General features: G+C 33.2%; 1 protein-coding gene across 5 annotated transcripts in view; it reads left to right on the plus strand.

Moving 5' to 3' along the window:
• Window positions 1–3889: 3889 nt before the first annotated feature.
• The window catches only part of LOC127289609 (CUGBP Elav-like family member 4), a 596519-nt gene continuing 575896 nt past the window's right edge, over window positions 3890–24512 (plus strand). For all 5 annotated transcript variants that reach the window (XM_051317658.1, XM_051317654.1, XM_051317643.1 and 2 more), the window contains exon 1: window positions 3890–4901. The gene's annotated coding sequence lies outside the window, so the exon portion shown is untranslated. The remainder of the gene's footprint in view (window positions 4902–24512) is intronic.

The raw sequence follows: 24512 nt of genomic DNA on the forward strand, positions 1-24512 counted from the left end.
GAAATTAGAAAAAGTGAAAGTGGTAATGAAAATTTAAAAAATAGGAATAGAAGTGGGAGTAAAAATATAAAAAAGTTGTAATGAAAATAAAAAAGTGGAAGATGAAATGGGAATGAAAATTGGAACAAGTGGAAGTGGAAGTGAAAGTGGGAATGAGAATTAGAAAAAGTGGTAGTGGCAATGAATATAGAAAACTGGAAGTGGAAATAGGAATGGGAATGAAAAAGTGGAAGTGGAAATGGGGAATGAAAATTAGAAAAAGTGGAAGTGAAGTGGGAATGAGAATTAGAAAAAGTAGAAGTAGAAATGTGAATGAAAATTATAAAAAGTTTAAGTAGAAGTGAAAGTGGTAATGGGAAAGTAGTGGCAAAGTTTCCGTGAAAATATATTTTAGAAACTCTTAATTTTTTTTATAGGTACTAACGTTAGTAACATTAGTAACGTTAGTAACGTTAATTTTTTTACCTGGGAAAATTATTATAACACATCTGCTTAAAATTATAAATTCAACTTTTGTTGCTACTTTTAAGATAAATTACGAATTTAAAGGTAGTCTAGTAGGTTCAATGTAAAAGCAATGTAGAGTCAAAGTAGGTTAAATTTATTGTTAAGATAGTGTCAACAATTATGACAAAATGAAGTTAATTTTTCACACTATAAGAGAGTAATTGAAATTCACGGATACTTGAAACAAATTATAATGTAAAGTTTGACTGGAGAGACCAAAGGATAATATTTATTGAAACAGCAGAATATGGTTTAGCGATAGAGCGCTAGATGTAAAGAGGTTCAGGGGGTTGTAGAGCCGATAAGGGTTTGCCAGCTATACACGTTAACGACTATGTAAATTGACGGGTCTATTTATTCGTCGCATCGAGGGATGAAGACATCAGAGGCTAATTTTAGTCCCGCACACGACGACCAACGATTGGTCTTTCACAAAATTATGCTAATTTCTTTTTTTTTGTAAACGATTAAATAAAAATATATTACATTTCTTGTTGATCCCTTTTATTAATTACAATAAAAAAATTCTTTTTTTTTCCAAATAGAAATTATCATAATTATTTCATTTTATAATCATAAAATATAATTGTTAATTTGATCGATCATTACGATTAGTAATTGAAATATTAGATATATCAACGATTTTTTCGCGAGGGAAAAAAAAGTGATTTTAAAAAAAATTATTAAGAGAATAACTTCGTCTTGAGTAATCTATTTTTTTCCAGGCTATTAAAAAAAGGGTGTTTGAAAAGATCGTGCTTTAAGAAAATCGTTGCTGCGTCACACTACGGAAGAATCATTATAATGAGAGACTGGTAAAATTGTAATCCGATCGAGGGCATCGATCCCAAAGTGAGAATGGTGGTAGGGAATAGTGCAGTAATCATTTTCCAAGGTATCGTGTCCCTCCTTCGTGTCGGTTATCCGAATTGGGTTCGAGGAGGTCTCGTTCTAAAGTCGGAGAGAGAGAGGACACAAACACTCTCATTCACTATGATGAGAGGGTTGTAGGGCCTGGGACAAAGATGGATAGGTTGTCAGAGAGAGAGAGAGAGAGAGAGAGAGAGAGAGAGAAAGAAGGAGAGAGGAACGTTGCTAAAGAAGAAGAAGAAGAAGAAGAAGAAGGGTTAAAGGGGTGGGGATGTAAGACGAGGAAGATCGGTGGTTCTCTCTTTCTCTCTCGCACTTTGGAGGATGCATGAGAGACTGCTCCAGACCGTGGAGAGCGGAGTGAGGGTGCCTTGGGGTTCATTATTCAGGGCTATTGATTTCCATCCAACTCCTACTACCACAGCCTGCCCTACGGCACCAATACCAACGAGAGTGAGAGGAAAATGGGGTATAGAATGATAGGGTGAGAGAGTGAGTGAGAGAGCCAAGTGATAGAGAGAGATTGACGGGCGGTTCGCGAACTCCCTTTACCCCGTGGAACCGTTCTCTCTCTCTCCCTCTCTCTTACACTCTCATCTCTTCTCTTTCCCTGACGCTGTGCCGCATCAACCTACATTTTGACTGACGTGTGCTTAAATCAAGTGCGCCTATTTAGAATGACTCTACAACAAAAATCATTGCCATATTGGTCATCTAAATTTGTTTCGCACATTTTTTGGTTTTATTTAAATATATCTCTCTGAAATGTATTTTTCACAAATTTTTTAAACATTTTTAGCAGTGGTTGTTATGGTAACAGTTGCCATGGAAACTGTTACCATGGTAACGCTTATTACGGTAACGGTTGCTATGAAAACAATTACCATGGAAATGGTTGTTATGATCCAATAGTTCAAAATTGTGATAAAAAAAATTTTATTTTTACAACAAATCTTATTTATTAGTTCTGCATTAACAATCCGATTATTGGATTTAACAATTTCTTTTTATGAATAACCAGAGGGTTAATGGAATTAAATTAGATTTTTCTTTTTTTTTTTTTGTTGAAACGCTTGAAACTTGGTTTTAAAGGAAGACTTCAGGAGTGTTTAGAGAATCAGATAAATAAATTACTTGAGAGCAGAGAGCACACATTTATTTGAAAGTAACTTTATCCTTTTAAACATTTTGGCGGATAGGGAATGTAGAAGGGTGACTTTTGCAAGTGAAGTCTTCGTATATACAAAGAGTGAGAGAGAGAGAGAGAGAGACTTGCTTTATCTTTTCCTCAAAAAGGTAAGGGTCGGAATCCCCTATTCGTCGATTTCAACGTAGGTCTTGCTGAATTTTCCAAAGTTACAGAGTGAAACTTGGAAACTTCTAGTCTCATAACGATGTACGGTCCACAGAGGCTTCTTTCGTGAAATTCTCCACGTTCATTCTTATCGTGTCTGGTCCTTGATTTTTCTCCAAAGATCCATATATGAAGAAAATCTAATCTAAAATTCTGAATTGTCTATAAATAGTTGAATTTATATATATTATTGTAAGTATAAAATAATGCTTATACTTGACTTTATTTGCTTCATTAAAGTTGATAGTTTATATTTAGTGGATATCTAATTTGTATCTTACAAGACACTATTCGATCAAGATGAAGGGTAGACATCTTGATTAATTTGACGAAGTATAGTTCAACTAACCTAATTATTCTTAATTGCTATTTCAGTTAGCTTGCCAGTAGCTTCTTAAATGTTGTGAACTTGTTGACATTTTGTATACATATTACATTTTGGAAACTTTCCAATTGTTTTGTTGTCAACATAACCAATTTACATTATTGGGCAATAGATATATTTTTCGACAACGAAAGTTGCAATGAAACATTTTACATTTTCGATAATAAAACCACAAAATTATTTATTTTTTTTGTGTGAAAAAAATAGAATAAATATTTAACGACTATTAGGATATTGTATATAGCGAATTTTTTTGTCTACAGTCTTAAACCAAATTTTGCTCTTTCCACGTTCATTACTAATTTTGTACTCATCAAATATTTCGAATATTGATCGGATAAAACTGAGAGATGAGCATCACCTAGTTACAACATTTAGAAAAGAAACAGACAGATTGGGAATTGACATCTTTTTATGAATAAGAAACTAAAAAGCGGATGCTGAATTTCTTATTCAACTTAAGAAGAAGAAGATTGAAAATTCTCCGAAAAAATTTTTTTCAATCACTCCACTTGTACAAACAAAAAAATTACTTTTAAAAATTTTTAATTTCCTTTAAAATAACACATTTTTATCTAAAAAAAAAAAAAAAAAAAAAATTGTCTGAGTGGTCGGTTTCCTGGCAGATTACAAGTGACTCTGACAGCTATAGAATGTGAGGGGTACGCATATACTACGCGGATCGGTGGAATATAAGGGTGGTTATGGAGGGCGCCGGCGCGAGTCTATGCTCGCGAGACCTCCTCCGCGTGGTGGGCTCGTGACGTCAGATATCCTCAGTGTGCGGAGAGCGACCGCAGTGTACACCATCTCTACGTTTTTAGCATATAAGAGGACAGGCATTGTTTTTGCGAGTGAATAAAAGTTCGACGATCATTTTTTTTTCCTTCCCGCAATATAATTAGCCAAGAAAAAAAAGTGTCTTGTCTTCTAAAAAGCAGAACTCAAGAAAATTGGCGGGTCCGATTTTGTGAAAAAAAAATTTTTTCTTTTTTTAATAATCTGAGTCAATTCTTGATTAAGACGAGTCACGCGGTTAATAGAGGATTATTTGAGAGTGACCTCGAAAAATTCAAAGGGTAACGACGAGTGCGCGAATTGTTGTCATCGAACAAAAAAAAAAAGAAAGGGTTTTTTTCGAGGTCGGTGTCCTTGAAGGGGAGGGTATACCGGCAAAGATCAGCATCTTCGAGTGAACGTGAGATGCATCTTCATACGAGGTAACATTCCTCGTGTTCTCGACCGCCTCCGAATGCTTGCCGCATGATACATGAAGCTCTCAGCCTCTCAAGGGGCTTGCTGGAGCAATTGAGAAAGTTCGACCTTCTTGTCGAGAGGCGACCGAGAATTCGCACATGTTAGTGTTGGATTGTTCAATTGAGATTACTGTGGTGTTAAAATTCATCACTTGTTGTGGAAAATTTTGATTCAGTGTTTAGAGAAAATTTTTTTTTTGTATCTTGTCAGATTGAGTGAAAGAAATTTATTGATTTTCAATGAATTGTGTTGATTTTGTGATTAATTCAATTTGTGAGGAAGAAGTGATTTGATTTTTTTTTTTTTACAAAGAGAGAAAGCATGACAGTGAAAGAGCAAGGCCGGTGAAAACGCGTGAGATAAGTTTTCGAATCTCGATAATTTGTTAAATACGTGTGTTTAATTTCAAGGATTGAAAAGTTCTTCGTGGATTCAACGGATCCGCAAACACGCGGAATCAAGCAGACAGCGTGGAGCGCTCGGCGATCGTGTGGCCGCGCGCAGCGGATTTGTATCTTTATCAGCCAGGTATTGATAGAAAAAAAAAAAAAATTTCCAAAAATTTTATAGAAATAAAATTAATTTTTAAAAGATTCTCTTTTAATAAAAGTTAGTTTTTTAGTTTTCTGTAAAGAAAATTTATTAAATTAATTTTTAAACTATTTTCTTTTTTATAAAATCCAAAAAAATGATGATAATAATTCATAGTTGAATAATTTGTGTAAACTTTCGGTTATTGAAAATTTCCGGAGAGGAACCTTGAAATGTGCAATATCGTTGATCGTTAAAGAGGGTGTGATAAGCACGTTGATAGGTACTTAGAAATATTATCGTCGTTAAAAATATATTGTGGCTGTTAAGAATCTTGGCAGGTTTGTGCAATAATGTTTTTAAATTTTTTGAAAATAAATTTAATTTTTAATAAATAGAAAAATAACATTGTTTCGATTTATAATAAAATTGTCTTTTTTTCTTTTAAGAATTTTTTTCTAGAAACTAAATATATAATCAAGATGAAAGCAAACACAAGAAACAATTACATTCTACAAAATAAATTTATGAGACAGGTAGGACATTTTGCATAATTGACAATTACATCACGCCGCTACAGAATGTAATAACTTCGTATTCTGCACGAAGAGCGCACGTTCATACTAGTGGTAGTGGTACTTTTGCAATTTACTTTAGAAGCACAAACTTCGCAATTCGCGGGCGTTTCACTGACGGAAACAATGCCTAAACCAAAGTTTCAGACTTCACTTATACACACTGAGAAATCTACCTCCGACTGAACCTTTTTTGAGTTTGAAAGAGATGCTAAAGTTGCAGGTCTTTATTCTTTTTGAAAGAAACAGATCTCTGATCGAAATATGACATTTTGAATTTATTTCAATTTTTAATCAATTTCTATTTAAAGAAATCAAAAATGTTTGTTTATCTTTTAAAAAAGGATTTAATTAAGAACATTGATAAATAAATAAAGAATATCACGTGTCGTACAAGATATATATGTATATTTCATAGTGTGCGCATTTAGAGGAGTAAATAATTTAGAAAAGAGGTAGAAACTTGTTAATTAGTTCAGTAGAGTAATCTATAATTGAAAAGCCTTTAAAAGAAGGACTTTTCTTGAAGAAAAAGGGAAAAAGCTTTCATTGGCCAAAAGCGGAACATTAAGTACATTCAAGAAAGAATACATAAATAGGAAAGGAGTGAAGAAATGAGATAGGAAAAGAGAGAGAGAGAGAGAAATCCTATGCGCGCAGGGTTAAGACCCCCTTACACCGACGGGTGCGGGAGCAAATAGCACCGGCTCTTCGGTAATCTCGTTCCATGCGAAACGTCTGTCTATCCAAGCGGTGACTCATCTCGTTTCGTCCCAACGACCTCGAGAGCTAGGAGTTTTTGGGAGGATTTCCAAGGAGATGCCAGTGAGGATAAAGAAGGATAGTGGCGAGGAAACGAGAAGGCAACGCTCTGGGTAAAGTAGCTTGGAGGCCGATTAAATTTTCGCGTTTTCGCGATGCCGAGGTCTATCTCTCTCTATCTCTCCCTCTCTCTCCTTCTCTCTCTCACTCTCTTTTTCTTCTCATGTAGCTGCTGGCTTGAGTTTTGGTTTTGGCAGCGAGCTCTGTTTCCCCCAGTATTTGCAATCGAGGCAGGTTACAGCCTGACCCGAATCCTTAAGCCAGACAACGGCCATGGAATGCCCCGACGGGCAAGCACGTAGGAGCCAGCCTGTGCCAGGATGATACGCCTTTCTCTTTTCTTCATTCTTTCTTGCAATATATGCGATCCTTTTCTCAGCTTCTTTTCATCCCACCTCTATACTGAATCTAATCTTATTACATTGCGGTGAGTTGGACGCTGGGATGACGCCTCGATTCGTTCTGAAACGATTCTTCTTTCCTAACGTCTCGATTTCACCCATGATTTCGTCATTGAGGGCTTTATTGCATTTTATCTTTTGAATCAGAGATTAATATCTTCCCTTTACTATTTCTTCTTAGAGCCAAAACTTGACTTTATCATTCCAATTGAGATATTTGTTTTTTTTTTTTGGTTCAAAAATTGTTTTCTAAATTTTATTTTTCTAACTTCGTTTTTTGAGAAAATCTAATGTCTGACTAAAAATATTTTTACTACTGATTTTATTTTTGCAATTATTTTTAAATTTTATGTCCGACTAAAACTAAATTTTTTTAAATATCAAGAATTTAAAAATTTATGTCTGACTCTAACTGACCTGTACTACTGACTTTAGTAGTATTATGAGAATTTGATGTCTGACTAAAAGTGATTTTTACTACTGAACACAATATTACAAAAAATTTGATTCTACAGACACCTAAATTAGAAGAATAGGAATTTATTTAGAATTCGGTTATAAAGCTGTTCTTTATTTAAAAATTGAAGTCTGACTGAAACTAGTTTTTACTACTAATTCTACTGTTACAGAAATTGTAATCACTTCGGCTGAATTAAGGTAAACATTACTACTGATTTCAAGACAAAAAACAATTAAAAACTAAATGTCTGACTGAAACTGTTTGTACTACTGATTTCAAGAAAAAAAGAATTTAAAACTAATTGTCTGACTAAAACTGTTTGTACCACTGATATTAAGAAAAAAAGAATTGTATAATACACTGTAAAAAGAAAGTACTAAAATAGAACCGATTTTAGGTATCAAAATAAAACCAAATGACAATTTAGTACCTAAAGTCGGTATTAAATTAATACCTTACGTTTTACAGTGTAGAAAAGAATAAAACTAATTGTCTGATTAAAACTGTTTGTACTACTGATTTTCGAGTGGCAAAAAATGCCCAACTATTTCTAAGTCAAATTATGTTAGAAATTAATTTATTTTTGACTGTGAATCTGTGTATTACTAAAACTGACTTTACTACAGATTTAAATAGAGAGCAACTATTTTAAATGTTATGTCTGACTTAAATTGATTTTTACTACTTACTTTTATATGTCCATAATTTATACAAGGCTTCATTGAAACTGTTCACTTCTATTGATTTTAATATTACAAAAATGTATCTGATTAAAACTAGTTTTCACTACTGTTTTCGGGGTTAACCAAAAATTTTAAACTTTATCTGACTCCTAGTGAGTGAGAATTAAATTGTTTTTTCTTTGACTGTAATTCGATGTCCGACTAATACTGACTTGAACTACTTACACCATCTGACAAAAATTTAAAACTTTGTCTGACCTATACTACTGATTGTATTGTTACAAGAATTTAATTCTTTGTCTGACTAAAATTGACCTTTACTACTAATTTTAGTATTAATTTTTTTTAATGCTCTATCTGACTTAAATAATTTAATTTAAGTTTGACTGTAATTATATGTCTGACTAAAACTGATTTTTACTACTCACTACAATATAACTAATCTGACACACAACTAAATAAGAAAAATATTAATAAACCTTGGGTCACAAAATTATACTTTAACTAAAATCATATGTCTGACTGAAAATAGTTTATACTACTAATTTTAATGTTAATGATACTTTTGTTGCTTTATTCTTATAAGTAGATTAAATTAATAAAGTAAAAAAATTTTCAAAAATTAAAAAAAGACTAGAATAAAATTTTAATGAAATTATTAAGTACATGAAGACTAAAAGTTCTTCTTTTTTTTTTGTCTCTCTTTCTTTTTTAAAATAAAATATAAAGAAAAAGCTGAGGCAACTGATAAAAGCTATCAAGTTATTTGTTGAGCGACTAAAGAAAAGAAAAAAATAAATAAGAAGTAAAAGAAAAAAATTGAAGATGCATTCACGAGGGAGTGCAAAAGCGTCTAGCGAAGGTGACATTGTGTTTTCGCAGCACATTTCGTTTCAGTATTATGGGGACTTTTAGTATTCCGGGTGCAGTGCGAACGAGATGTTGGTAAAGAGTCTCACTTGTTGGTGTCTGGGGACATGGGACATTGGACGTGGGACAAGAGCGGAAAGATGGAGGTAGAAGGTGGAATAGTAGTTGGCGGTGTGAGGGTATCGGACTCGAAGAGACATTGGGAAGTGAAGTGAGTGCGCCGTGGTCAGCCCGGACGGTCCCTCGGGAGATTTCTGGACCGCACTCCTAAATCAGGTTTCATTCCCCGGCGGGTCTCTCTCTCTCTCTCTCTATTCCCTTTACTCCTCTCTCTACATTGTGACCAGTGTTCTAACAAAATGAGTTTCAGAATCAAATTTTTTCTCTTGCCGAATTAAATCAACTGATGTATATATAAGTCTAATCAAGTTGTTTTTAGATTTTTAATCTTCGATTTTTTTTTATTTTTAGCCTGCAAAATAAACCTGAGCAATAAACTAAAACCAATTTATTGTATATTTATATTAAAATAATTATTTTATTAGGTTAGGTTTGCTCATATTTTGAAGAAGAATTAAAAATGAGTTGTATAAATAGAGAGATTTTTTTTTCCCCGATATAAGAATTTTGAAGATTCATAACTGATGACTGGTAGTAAGAACTTAATCGTGCGAAGGAATAGTAATAAAATTGGCAATAGTACACACATAATAAGAATATGCATTATTCTTCTGCTTTATCGCGCTGCGAATAGTGAAAAACTAAAACGAAACCTCTATTTCTTTCTCTCTCCTTTTTACCTTTGAGTCGTGGCCAAAACTACAGAGAAAATTAAAAACGCAGCCCCAATTTTCTATTTGGCAACGTGAATTTTAAAGCTACACTCACAAGACATTTCTTATTATTCATTTCTCTCATTTGTTTGGAAATTCTCTTTATGATTTACTGATTATACTATATATATATATATATATTCTCCACTTTAAACTTTCAACATTAAATATTTGATAAAATAAAAAATAATTTTTATTACCTAATCAAACAAAATTAATGGAATTATTAAAATATTATTCCTTAACAAATTTGAAATTAATTGAATATTGGATTAATTATATATATGGTAAAGTGGAAAATTATAATTAAATTGTCAGAAGCAAATTTTAGCAATGCAGGAGAGAGAGAGGTATGATTTTAAAATCTAATGGTATTATTCAGAGCCGTAGGTGAAATATATTTTGTGTACACTTTGAAAATTTAGTGTAATTCGAAGTCAAGTTTAAAAAGTAAATCTCGCTTCATCTTTGCATTTTTTTGTACTATTACTTTTGAGGGGGGAAAAAAAAGGTAGACAGTGTCGCACTCTTTTCTTTCGTTCTTATACATATAGATCAAGTTCAACAATACTATGCCGGTAAACGTATTGACATTTTATACTTCCACGGGAAAACGGCAGGATGTGGCAGTACGATTCTATGCGCGACGAGCCTCCCAACGAGATGCTAATGGACGAGAACGATATGGTCGAATTCTGGCGTTTATGCTCTGTTAGTGATTTAACGTCCGCGAATCCCTCTCTGTGTACACATTTACAAAGTGTGTACATTCGCACAACTTCACAGTCACGTTTTCAAAATATGTGCATACCTAGTGGGTTTATTTATTTATTTATTATTTTTAGTGAAAAAAGCATTTTTTTTTACCCAGGTAGAAAAATTAACATTACTAACGTTACTAATATTACTAACGTTACTAATGTTACTAACGTTAGTACCTATAAAATATTACGAAACTGTTTCTAAATTGTATTTTTGCAGAAACTTGTCGAAAATCGACCACCAGGAAGTATTTAATGTTCTTACCCGCACTTTTTATAATTTTCATTTCTATTATCACTTCCACTTTTTTATTTTCATTACCGTTTCCACTTTCACTTTTTCTAATTCTCATTCCCATTTTCACTTCCACTTTTTATAATTTTCATACCCATTTTCACTTCACTTATTTATTTACATTACCACTTCCACTTCCACATTTTCTAATTCTCATTCGCACTTCCATTGTGGGAAAGTGAAAGTGAAATGTGAATGTGAAATGTAAAAATGGGAATGAGAATTAGAAAAAGTAGTAGTGGCAATGAATATAAAAAACTGGAAGTGAAAATAGGAATGGGAATGAAAATTAGAAAAAGTGGAAGTGGCAATGAATATAAAAAAGTGGAAGTGAAAATGGGAATGAAAATTGGAACAAGTGGAAGTGGAGGTGAAGTGGGAATGAGAATTAGAAAGAGTAGAAGTGAGAATGGAAGTGCGAATGAGAATTAGAAAAAGTACAAGTGGAAATGGGAATGAAAATTATAAAAAGTTTAAGTGGAAGTGAAAGTGGTAATGGAAAAGTAGTGTCAAAGTTTCTGTAAAAATATATTTTAGAAACTCTTAATTTTTTTATAGGTACTAACGTTAGTAACATTAGTAATGTTAGTAACATTAGTAACGTTTGTAACGTTAATTTTTTCACCTGGGATATTCTCAATTGTCCTATTAAAAATTTTTACTTTCTTTTGAAATGTGAATATTTTTTTTGAAATTATTTATCATAAGACAACGAAAAATGTCTTTTTACAAAGTAACTATAATTTTATCTGTATAAAAGGGTTTAATGTAGAAAAAAAAAGTTTAATTTAAAAACTTCTTTTGACTCTCAGTACATTTTTGTATGAGTAATATAACTCTCTGAATATTATATGCAATTTGGTTAAAGTTTGACTTTAAAACAAAGTTTATCGTGTTATACATTCTCTAATCTTAACAAAGTTTTACTACAAAATTTTGCGGTTTTGTTAGTAATGTATCAAGAAAATGATTAGAGCAAGAATTAGCTGAAAATTTCTGATAACAGTTTAAGACTTCTCTGTATCGGATTTGCACAAAAAAAAAATTATATGAAATATTTAAGAATTTTTAAAAAATATGCTGAGACTTTTTTTTATACTTTCTACAAATATTTTTCTCCTTTTTTTTTTAAATAAAACAAAGAATTTTATAATAAGAAGATCTTGTACGGTTTTGACAAAAAAAAAATTAAATTAAAACCTCATGTCTGACTGAAAAGGATTTTTACTACTGATTTTAGTGTTACTTGGAGGAATTTTAGTCTGACTTAATTTGAATTTTACTACTTAGTAGTGTTACACGAAATATCAACTCTATGTCTGACTAAAAATGACATTTACTACTGCTATTGATATAATAAAAATTAAAAATTTAATTTACCTATTACTACTTTTAGATTTACAGGAATTTTAATTTCTGTTTCTAACTAAATATAATAATTACTAATTTCAATATAACATATGTCTGACTGTAATTGACCTTTACTACTGATTTTACTATTCCAAAAATTTTAAACTATTTTTGAATTTGAACTAATTTTTTACTAACATTTTCAGTGTTATAAAAAAATACTTGAAAATTTTTACGTCTGACTGAAACTAGTTTTTACTACTGATTTCAATTCCTCGCAAATTTTTAGTTCTCTCTGACTCAATATGAACTATTCCACTGATTACTATAATTTAAGCCTCCTTTTCTTACTAACCAATCTGTCTGACCAAATTGGCTTTTACTACTGAGAACATAAATAACAAAAGATTGACTAAAACTTGACTTGTACTACTTATTTCAATATAATTCAATATTCTGACCTTCATTTTTACTACTGACAATAATAAGATGACAAGAATAAAACATTTTGTCTGAATGAAACTTTCTATTACTACTGAGTCACAAACGAGTCAAAGAAAAGAGAAGCAAAGTGTTCGTAAAATGATCACAAAAAAAGTTTCATATATGTCAAATGAAACAAAACGCATACTACAACTTTGGTAGTGATTTTCTCCTTTTCAAAAATGTTAAAAAATTTAACATTACAATTTTCCTCGTAATATTCAAATTGAATATGAGAGAATCAGAAAGTTTATATTAAAATACTTTTTTAGTTATATATATATAGTACATACATCTATAAGATGGAGTGTGTATTTTATGAGATTGTGTGCAATAATTTTACACACATGCGAGTTTCTCTGTAACATTTTCCATTTTACGTCACATGACACCGTTTCCCGACTTTTTCATTGAATATGACATAGGTCGTTGACGAGATATCGCATAGTATGAGTAGAGAGACGAGTTTTATTTGCCGTTAGGAAAAGCTTTATGGTGATATCACACGCGGCAGACGTAGTTTAAGGACGGCATTTTCACTCTTGCAGACAGGACTATGAGTTCGCGAACACATCAAAAGCATTTTACTCGATTATATGCATGGCGCCTTCAATGCGTCTTAATCAAATAAGCTGAGTCATGTGGAATTTTGTATATGTATGTGAATTCGACATCGTATTTTCAAATGTTTACTTATATATATATATAATGTAAGTAAAATGAAATAAAATTTTTTTTTTGGAAAGTGGAATATTAATTTAATTTAGTTACATAAATTGCTAATGGTCCAGATATTGAAAAAAGTATATATTCATAAGTTAGTGAATCATTTTATTTGAAGAAGAGTCAATATTTTTTTTGAAAAGGAGAAATAGAAATATATACTGCTCTTTTGCACACTCGTTTCTTTCAGTTTGCACGTTTTTTGTTTTTCTTTTCTTTCTTTCTTTTTTTTTTGTCGAAACTGGGTGTCGGATACGATTATATGTTGGTTGGGGAAATGTTTTCGAATACCACAAGTGGGGAATAGGCCGCCTCGACAACGATGGAAACGGTGCCAAAATCTCAAGAGAAACGCGCGGCAGTACTCTATATATACAGACACACACACACACACACTCGACACACTCATCCTCTTCCTTTATATCTTTGCCTTTCTCTCTATTTCACTTGTGGCGGGTTCTGCTGGCCGTATCTTCCGTTACTCGCCCTCCTCGCTTTGTTATGTTAATTGTTTCAAACTCGGAACATCATCGCCACGTTTATTTCTATTCCCTCAGTCTTCCTTCCGTTCATGTTTCGCTATGAACTTCCATACATGAAGTCTTCCATAGAGACTAAAAAAAAAAAAAAAAAAATTGCTTGTTACTGTATAACTGCGTTGAGAAAAGGTAATATTTCTCCTATTTTATTAGTTGATATTAAAACGTTTGTCAAAATTTTATATAACAATTAAATTATATTTTAAGGCAAAAAATAGATTTTGCATATATTTTACCCAAGGCGAAAAATAATTTTTTGTGTTAAAAAAGCATATTTTATAGAGAAAAAAAAATTTCCTACAAATATTAATTATTCTGTTTGAGTAAAACTTTTTTTTTTTTGCAAAGCAAATATATTGTTCTGCGAAACGAGTTGCGCGATTGCTTCATTAACGTGATTTAAAAATTACGTATTATCAGATTATGAAGGATGTAGATTCTTCTATGGTGGTCGTCATATTTTCTAAATGGCCGGCTCGTTATCTAGCTCGGCTTTCTCTCTCTCTCGTTTCTCGGAGAGTAGCTCTCGCGTCTCGTACATTTTAATGTCGTTCACCCCTTTTTGCTGCGCCTCGCGGCGGAATGCAGTCCAAACTGTTATTACAATTTTAATTAAACGAAAATTATATTATTTTGCACATCCTTGTCGCATGCCAAAACGCATCGAGCCATATTAACGTGTACAGACTATTCGTATGCATCACTTACTCTCTCTCTCTCTCTCTCTCTTTCTCTCTGTCTCGAATATTATTAACCCCACCTCAACTCCTTGTTCATGACACTCACCGCCCCTCGACGAATTCTCTCGCTCACTGCAAAAAACTTTTTAATGTATGCAACTTTTGCATCGTGGAAATTTCCCTCATGACACAAATTCGCTATTGTTCTTTTCAAAATTTACGAAAAAAAGAAATTGTGATCTTGCTTTTGCTTCTGTTCTTTCTTTTATAATTATATAAAAAATAATAAATAAATTAGACAATTTATTAAAAATCTCCCAACCAAAAATTTCAGTATTATACCAGAGTTCGATATTGGCGCAGTACTGGTTCAGTATTGACTGCCGAGACTGGGCAGTCTGTATTGAACCAGTACTGGTATTTTCATTGTAGTACTGGCTCAAATAGATTTTCTTTTTGATTAATACTAGTTTACAAAAAATTCTAGAGTGAACCTGATGAATCTTTTTGTTCAAATATTTTGTTTATAAAAATTTTTTCACCTTGATTTTATTTTTCAAAATTAAAAAATGTATTTTATTTTGCTTTTCTGTGGGTAAAATTATTTAAACAAAAAGTTTCCTGAGACCAAGCCTAAAACATTTTGCAAGATATATGTATATGTGATTAAAAATAGATATTACTTACGTAACTATTAGAATTTAGGAGTACTTTTGTACGAAAGGGCATGTCCCGTTAATAAATGAAATGAAAAATGAAATGAAATTATGCTTTTGAAAAAAAACTAAAATTTAAAAATTTTTACCCGAAAATTTATAAACCTACAAAAAAGTTTCGTATTCTTTCTTTCTCAGAACTTTGGTTTTATAATAAACATATTTTTATATTTATTTTTTGATTTTTTAAAATAATAATTTGCAATATATATTATAATAAAGAATAAAAATTCTTGGTGTTTTCGATTTTATATAATAAAATATTAATTAGTTGACTAATTTAATTAATATTTAATTTGTGTTGGGTTACTAAAAATTTAAGACACTTTTTCCTAAGTATACCAAAAAAGTATTACCTGGAGCAGAGATTTCACTATTGCAGTGAAACTTATCTCTGTTACAGTTAAAGCTTTCTTTTCGTATACAAGAAATTACAAAACTGCCAGTACTCAGCCAGTACTGAACCAGTAGTGGTTACCAATACTGGTTCCAACTCTGGCAGCCAATACTGGTAAAATATTATCATCCCAAAGTTACGCCAACTCTGGCGCCAATACTGGGTGCCAGTACTGCGCCATTACTTGTCAGTACTGCGCCAGTACTGCGCCAATAGTAAATTTTTGATTGGGCTATTATAAATTATTTATAATTATATTCTTTTTTATAAATAACAAGAAGTTGGAAAAAATTACTATTTTATCAAACCTATCCGTGTAGAAATTGCCCTACCAGGGCCCTAATAGGTAATGAAACGCCACACCGGGTCAAATCAGGGTGACCAGAAAATGTGAATTTCCTAATCAGGACCACATTAGGCGCGCCTATTCCCTAATAGGGCAGCCTGATCCGGCCCCGATCTGGGCCCTGGCAAAATTTCCGCTCAGGTAGTTGAGGGTTAGGGAAAAATATAAAGAATAAACTGAAAGAAATTTTTCCTCTTTCTATCATATATACATATATATATATATAGTGTTGCTAAAAAATGCACATAGCCAGTTGAACTATAAACGAATGACAGTAGCAGATAAAAGTCATTTTATTACAGATAACATGAAAACATTTCTTCCCGTGTGGTGTATATAAAATTTCTCAAACACCCTCGAAAATTTTATTATATTGTTTCCTTACAGGAGGACTAAGATTAAAAAAACAAATATTTTACCGTATTTTTCAAAATAAAGTTTAAAGTCAAAGCCTAAATAAAATTGAAAATTATAAAATATTTATTTTTAGTTCTAATACACATTATGTATAAAGATTGTCATATTTTTCTTTAAATAAAAAGAATAAAAAGAAAAAAAATTAAATAATTCAAAAATGTGTGTTACATTTATTTTTTTCTTTTGGTGCGCTTGTTATATAAAGGAGTCGTTTTACTTTGCCAAGTCTAAGGGAATTTCTACGTGTGTAACCAGGCAAGTACGTGTGCTTTCGGACGAAATTATACTTTAATTTGAAAGCTCTTGCAAGAGAAGGAAGCGGATGTGGGGTAGGTAAGGCGTGGAGTTTGGTCAGTTGGTTTCCGTGATGTTGGTAAGGGTTGAGTTCGAGGGTTGTGCAACGCCTTTGGGCTCTACTTTAAGGGGTAACCACAAGATTTCCAGCTGGCTATCGACATTGCTTAGTCTCTCGGAGTATAACTTCAAAGTGGAATTAGCTTATTTAAATATGCAAAAGGCATTTGATAACGCTGAATTTCAAATTTATTTCATTATAACGAGGAAAAAAATTTTTTTTTAGAATTTTTATTTCAGTCGTTTTTACAAACTGGTTATTAAGAATAAAATCATATTTTAGTGCCAAATAAAAACGATTTTATTATTATAGAGAAAATATATTTTTGGAATTTTTTTCCTTCATTGAGTAACAAAAAAAAAAATGAAATCTCGTATTTTTGGAGGTGTAACACTATAAGCAAGATATCCCCAGCTGTGAATTATTAGAAGGTGAAAGAGGTATCTCGCTTACAGTTCAATAGGACGAACCGAAACAAAGGGACCACCGAGTAAAATAATGCCAACATTCAGGGACCAGAGAACGAATCGAGAAAGAGATATAGGGGCTTCTGTGTTTTCCAGGATTGTGGGTGCTTGGCTCTATCGTTGTGTATAGAAGCTGGGTCCAGATATCGATGTGTGAGTGGAAAATGAGGAGAAGTACGTGAGGGTAGCGCCCGCGAAGAGTGGAAACAATGGAGGAAATAAAATAAAGCTACGAGTACAGAGAAAGAGAGAAGCATGATGAGAGGCTTTTGGGAGGTAGAGAGAGAGAGCGAGAGAAAAGTACTGACAAAGAGAGAAATGAGAGAGGAATGAGAACCGTTATTTAAGACAAAGAGAAAATTATGAGAAGGCGTTGTTGCGGAAAGAATAGACTTGCCTAGTCAAATGTTTTCTTTGTCCTATTTGCCTGAAACAAAAAATGGTCATAATTTTCTATTTTTAAACTTCTTCTTTTTTTTTTGTTTTTTAAATCGCATTTTGTACTTAAATAAACTTATCACTTTGAGTGACATTTTAATAAGGGTCAATGAATGGTGATTTTACTTTCAGTTTTTTTTCCAACTTTGTCACCACTTTTCGACCAGTTGGTATCAATCTAGCCATTTGTTGACTCGACAAGACATTCGTGCCGCACGTATATGTTGTTTAGTGTGGTTAGAGATATTCTAGACACGCATGGTCTGACTTGTATTGCGGTCGCACGTGTTATAGTCTCGTAGACAGGCACCAAGCTATAGCGTCCATGTAATCCTAATTAGTATTCACAAATACTAATTCCACAAACCGCCGCGCGATATTAAGTTCATTCGCGCGCGAGTAAATCAAAAGTTTATCAAAAAAAAAAAAAAAAAAAAAAAAAAAAAAACTTAGAAATTATATTCGAGAACTCTAAAATACAGACTATATAGAATTTCAAAGCCGATGTGGTATGAACTGTGTTTATTAACGTTGAAATCCTTTATCTTCAAGAATAATTTCGCGGTTGAAAGTGGGTACGTGTAAAACCCAACGAGCTCTATTATCGCAACGATCGTGCTTCATTTATTTCGCCGAGTCACGCGTAACTTCCCGCGCAGCACACCCGTTATGACGCGACGTACTCTTTAAATAATAAAAGAGAATCGAACTGTGAGATAATATTTTGAATTTCTCAGAAAGGGGGGGGGGGATAACTACTTTACAGTATCTAATGAAACTTCTGTAAAGTTTTTGCTTTTCCAAAAGCGTTTCATAAAGTTTCTATAAAATTCGAATGAAGTTTTTAGAAAATTCTACAAAGCTTTCATGGAAAAGAATTTATTGTGCCAATCATAAGTCCAAATTTTAGAATAAAAAAATAGTAAAAACTTTGCTGGAAACAAAGAAAATAGTATTTCCAACAGGCAGATTTGGACAAGTCACAAAACAATCTGTTTTTATCACAACAAATTTTTGCGTGCGCCACAAAAATTTTGTATTGTTTACGGAGTTTGGTTTGTGTATTTCCCAAAATCAACTGTTTTGTGGAGACTACAACTGCAGTTTGTAAAAAAAAAAACACTTGTAAAATCCTGTAGATACCCAAGAAAATTATTTTCCTTGTTCAAAAGATTTTACAAAATTTTTAAAAACTTGTAGAGAATGATTCATACATAAAATTACATAAAAATTCAACTATTTTTTAAAAACTCGTCCGCCATATTGGATCGGCCACTTTTAATTTGAATAATCTGACGATAAATTTGTAATCAGCGACTCCCAAAACCCCTAGATACCAATTTTCGTAAAAATCCAACTACTTTTTAAAAATTCGTCCGCCATATTGGATCCACCATTTTGAATTTTATAAATCTGACGTTAAATTCGTAATCAGCGACCCCAAAAACCCCCAAGTAACAAGATTCAAGCAAATCTGACATTATTTAAAAAATTTCTCCTGTCATTTAAAATCAGCTATGTTTTTTGAGGTTATGTCAAAATCCTGACGTGATGGAGCTAAACGGACTTCAGATTTGTGTTCAGCGCATCAAAATACATCAAAAAATGTTTTAGAAGGTTACATGAAATTTTGGATTTCTAGCCACAGAAAAAACTTAGTCTCATTTTGTTATGCAGCAAAAATGAGTCAATGCTCAACGACATAGACAGTGGCTCCACCAACCTGACTCATTTTTGCTGCATATCAAAATGAGTAGAATACGCTATCATTTTGAGTTCAGGTTTTTTCTGTGAGTTTTCAAAAGGTTCCATAAAGTTTCTAAAATTTTTCATAAAGTTTTTTCAAGAGTTTCTAGAAATTTATTGATAATGTTCAATATATGTTCTATAAATTTTCTAGTAACTTCTATAAAGTTTTCGCTACACTATGTTTCGCCAAAGATTTCATGAAGTTTCTATAGAAACTTCTAGACAATTCCCGTGCAGAAATTCGCCAATCTGGCTCTGACCTGGTTGAAACAGGGCAACAGGGCCGAACCTGGTAAGGGCCCCGATTTAAATCTAAAGAGGGCCCTTTCAAAATTTCTGCACGAGTTTTTAAAAGTTTCCATAAAGTTCCATAAAAATATGAAATTAAAGCTTCTACCTGAAACAAAATCATCAATTTTTGTACTGAGATTTTAAACAAATAATTATAAAATAATTTTGTTAGCATCTCTTTGAAAATATTATATTTTATCAACCGTTGCAAAATTCAGTTCTGATATTGCGCACATTGCACACAAAAGCTTTTGATGTAAGGACAAGTTGCATTGAGTATATATACATATCCAATGGATGGAAATACCATGATTTCATACACGTTTGAAGTTGGTTGCAGGCCAGACCAATGTTGAGGGGGGGGGGGGGTAAGGTTTGGATGGTTGGCCAGCAGTCCCAATCGAGTGAACGGACTTCGCTTTTTGGCGAGCGACTGGACAGAAATGTTGTTTAGGTTGATTGAACTTTCAGCGTGAAGGTCCTCTCAAACACACACACACATTCTGTGTTCACCCCCTTCCCCTTACCATTTCTCCACCCTCTTCACTTCGAGCCTCGATTTCCTAGAGCTGCTTGTCTCCACCCCTCCTCTCAGCAATATATATATATATATATATGCATTCCGTTAGAGTTTCGTGCACACACCGCACTTGCTCGCAACACGATAAAGCTCAGTGCAGCGGATCGGCAAAAAGAGCGATTACTCAACCCCGTCTCCTTTACTTCGCGAAAGTTGACTATAAAAATAGCTCAAGGTTCCTTTTTGTTTATTGCAGGTAAATTAAATATTTGTATAAAAGGGGGAAAAAAGTAATTTCTTACAATGATTTATTAATGAAAAAACAATTTTTAATCATGATGCGTGAGTCTCATGAATACTTGGTGGATTAGATTGTTGAGCCTTTATGAAGATATATATATACATATATATATGGTCATACCGAAATTATCTATTGATTTTGAATGGCTGGCCACCATGGCGGATTAGGCTGACCAGCAGGTTGCGGTGATTGAGGCTGTGTCTGGCCTTCTGCTCACCCCCCCCCCCCTCTCTCTCTCCCACTTGAACCGTTCGCTGGCTTTATCATGCCCTACCACCATTGGCTCGAAACACGTGTAATCAGCCGCCGATCAGCCAAACACTGGGGTCAAGCCAGCCGCATATTATTTTGCGGCTACGCCAGCCAAAATGTGAATTTTCACTCTTGAAAGTATGTGCGGCGATTGAAATTCAAGATCAGATTACTGACATTAGGGTTTTATTGAAGGTTTGCTTTTCAATTTCATTTTTTGCAATTTACATTTCTAACTGCGTTATTATTTCAGTTTTATATATTCTCCAGTGTAATTATGCTAATTGAAAAAGAAAAAATACACACGACTCCTTCAATTAATGTAATGGATCTGGCAGATTGGACTTTATGATGAAAACAATGAGTCATATAAGAGCAAGAGGCATTTGTATGCGATGTAAAAAAAAAGGAGTGACACTGTCAAAGAAGATGGGGGAGATTTAGCGTCGACTCAAGAGAGTTTAATCGACGTAACCTCAACTTGAAAGTCAAATATCACTGGATGATGATGGAAGCTCTCTCCGTATATATGCGGTAATGCCTAGGAGCATGTTTTATTTGCTTCACTTCAGCTTTAGTGAAGCTAGGGCAAAGTTTTCTCTAGGCGTGTAATAAACCTTAAGTTTCTGTTTGTTTTCATAATTAGCTTTGCTGTCTTGTACGTATACACATCTCTTGGCTTTCGACATATATACGAAAAGCGTTTCAAGTTTGAAAAGAAATTTCCTCATTTTCAACGACTGACACGGCAAAAGGCACATATACTACTCGCGAGCTTGATTTATCGAACAAATTAAAGAAGTTTGGTCGTCATTACCCTTTTCAGAAAAGTACTTCTAATTAAAAGGCGATAAAACCGCACTGCCAAAAAAAAAAAAAAAATCTCACGTGTTGAACGAGTGCGTGTATGAAGTGTCTGGGAAAGCACAATCATTTCTTTTATATGCTCGTCCGTTGGTTGTAACGCGGGGTTTCTCAACGGCTAAAGGAATGGAAGAGCTGGGGCGTTGGCGGAAAGTCTGCGGACTAAAAGCAAAAGGGCTGACTACGTGAAACTCGGCGTGCAGCTCTCCCTAATTATTTCAACCTCGGTTTACGAATAATGGCTATATAACGAGATTCCATTGTTTAACTGTTAATTTTTGCGGCGTGCGACTACCACGCGAACCGCCCTTATCCTCTCTTTCTGTACTCTAGATGCAATTATTTATACCCCCCCCCCCCACAGATTCTCGAGAAATCTTGCTCGACGCCCTGCATATTGAATTTCTTACCAGCGTCCTCTCAATATCAAGCATCGAGAAAATGGTTTAGGCTGATTGTGGAGTAAAGAATTTTTTATCCTATGTACTACGTTCCAGGTCCAGGGAAATTAGGATATTCCTAAAATGTACCAGAATCCTAATTCCCTTGGACAAAATGATATTACTGATCAAGATCCCCAGGTAGAAAAATTAACATTACTAACGTTACTAACATTACTAACGTTACTAATATTACTATCGTTACTAACGTTAGTACCTATAAAAAAATTAAGAAAATGTTTCTAAATTGTATTTTTGCAGAAACTTGTCGAAAATCGACCACCAGGAAGTATTTAATGTTCTTTCCCGCACTTTTTATAATTTTCATTTCTATTATCACTTCCATTTCTTTATTTTCATTACCGTTTCCACTTTCACTTTTTCTAATTCTCATTCACACTTCCATTCCCACTTCCACTCTTTCTAATTCTCATCTCCACTTTCACTTCCACTTTCACTTTTTTATTTTCATTACCACTTCCACTTCCACTTTTTCTAATTTTTATTCCCACTTCCCTTTTTCTAATTTTCATTCCCACTTCTACTCCCATTTTTTCCACTTCTAATTTTCATTAGCTGTTGCCATTTCGACTAAAACTATTTCTAATTTCCATTTACGCAACCATTTCCACTTTTTTTAATTACCATGGATGGAAATTAGAAAAAGTGAAAGTGATAATGAAAAAAAAATTAGGAATGGAAATGGGAGTGAAAATATAAAAAAGTTGTAATGAAAATAAAAAAGTGGAAGATGAAATGGGAATGAAAATTGGAACAAGTGGAAGTGGAAGTGAAAGTGGGAATGGGAATTAGAAAAAGTGGTAGTGGCAATGAATATAAAAAACTGGAAGTGGAAATAGGAATGGGAATGAAAATTAGAAAAAGTGGAAATGGGAATGAAAATTAGAAAAAGTGGAAGTGAAGTGGGAATGAGAATTAGAAAGAGTTGAAGTGAGAATGGAAGTGCGAATGAGAATTAGAAAGAGTTGAAGTGAGAATGGAAGTGCGAATGAGAATTAGAAAAAGTAGAAGTGGAAATGGGAATGAAAATTATAAAAAGTTTAAGTGGAAGTGAAAGTGGTAATGGGAAAGTAGTGGCAAAGTTTCTGTGAAAATATATTTTAGAAACTCTTAATTTTTTTATAGGTACTTTTATATAGTAACATTAGTAATGTTAGTAACATAAGTAACGTTAGTAACGTTAGTAACGTTAATTTTTTCACCTGAGTCCTGTTAGAGTTCTTTTGTTTTTTATTCCCCTAATTTTTTCTTCATTTTAATTTCAACTATATATTTGATTTTAATTGTTTATTTATAAAGACTCTTCGATTAAACCTTGATGAATGTTGATTTAATCATTCTAATGTGAGCTAGAAATCAGAAGCTCTTGTCATTTTCACGCTTCAATCTTCTACTTATCGGAGATCACACGGTTGGGTCATTTCAGTAAAAGCAGAGTTTCATGGATCGTCACACTGTGGCTCATCAGACTCCTAAAATCCAAGAGACGAGATACTCTCTCTCTCTCTCTCTCTCTCTCTCTCTCTCTCTCTCTCTCTCTACTACAGATTCAGTAGAGCCCAACATCAAAGTGTATATGTTCGAATTTAGTTTCTCGAGAATCTCAAACTTGATAGTTCCAAAATCAAAAAATAATATTTAACATTTTTTTTTCCTTCAACTATTGTTGTGGTGAATTTTTGTCATTTTAATCAGTTCAAGAGGGATTGATGTCATTCAGGGCCGTTGAATCAAGATTTTAGCTCGTTGCTTCCTCTTTAGTGGAAAAAGAAAAAAGGGGGTGGTGAGGCTTTCGTGAAGATGGGAGTGGAATGGAGTTTCATACCTACTCTCCTTTTGGATCTCTAGGAGAGAGAGAGAGAGAGAGAGAGAGATGGAACGGGATGGAATAGCTTGGGAATGGAATGGGTTGGGATGGGACAAGGCGTGTTGGTTCGAATAAGAGACAGATCTATAGCAGCAGCCCTGCACGGAGCATGAGACAGGCAAGCAGGCAGCGAAAACGTTACCTATAGTAGTAGGCCGTGGCTGTATTGATCAAGACGAGGCAGTACTCCTTCGCCTCTATTTCCGTTGTTGCCCCTATTCTTGCTGCTTTCTCGCGCCTATACCAGAAACCTTCACTTCCATCCTCTCTCTCTCTCTTTCTTTCTCTCTTCACTTGCCTTTAACCATTTGGACCCAACACCAGATACCTCCATTTTCTATTATTTTCTTCATTGTTCTTTATAATCGACATCCCTTCTTTTTATTTCTCTCTTAATCCCCTTTCACACCATAATACAATCATTTTTCTTTTTCTTCCTAGAAATTTTCATTTCATTCTTAATCGATATACAATTTTTATATATAAAATATTTTATTTAGTAATTAAAATTTTTGATATTTTTTTTCTCATATTATATTTAAAGAAATGTAAGTAGAAAAAAAAAATCGATATTGTTTATTAAAGATTTGAAGAGGATGACTTGAAGGCAAACTTTAATATGTGTGTTTGTATGTAGGTATATGTGTGTGAAAAAGAGAGAAGAAGATGTGAGTGGTTACTTCTTCAACTCT

This window comes from Leptopilina boulardi, unplaced genomic scaffold (genome assembly GCF_019393585.1).
Source record: "Leptopilina boulardi isolate dan_hultmark-lab unplaced genomic scaffold, ZJU_Lbou_2.1 LbouV2_48, whole genome shotgun sequence".
Classification (NCBI taxonomy): domain Eukaryota; kingdom Metazoa; phylum Arthropoda; class Insecta; order Hymenoptera; family Figitidae; genus Leptopilina; species Leptopilina boulardi.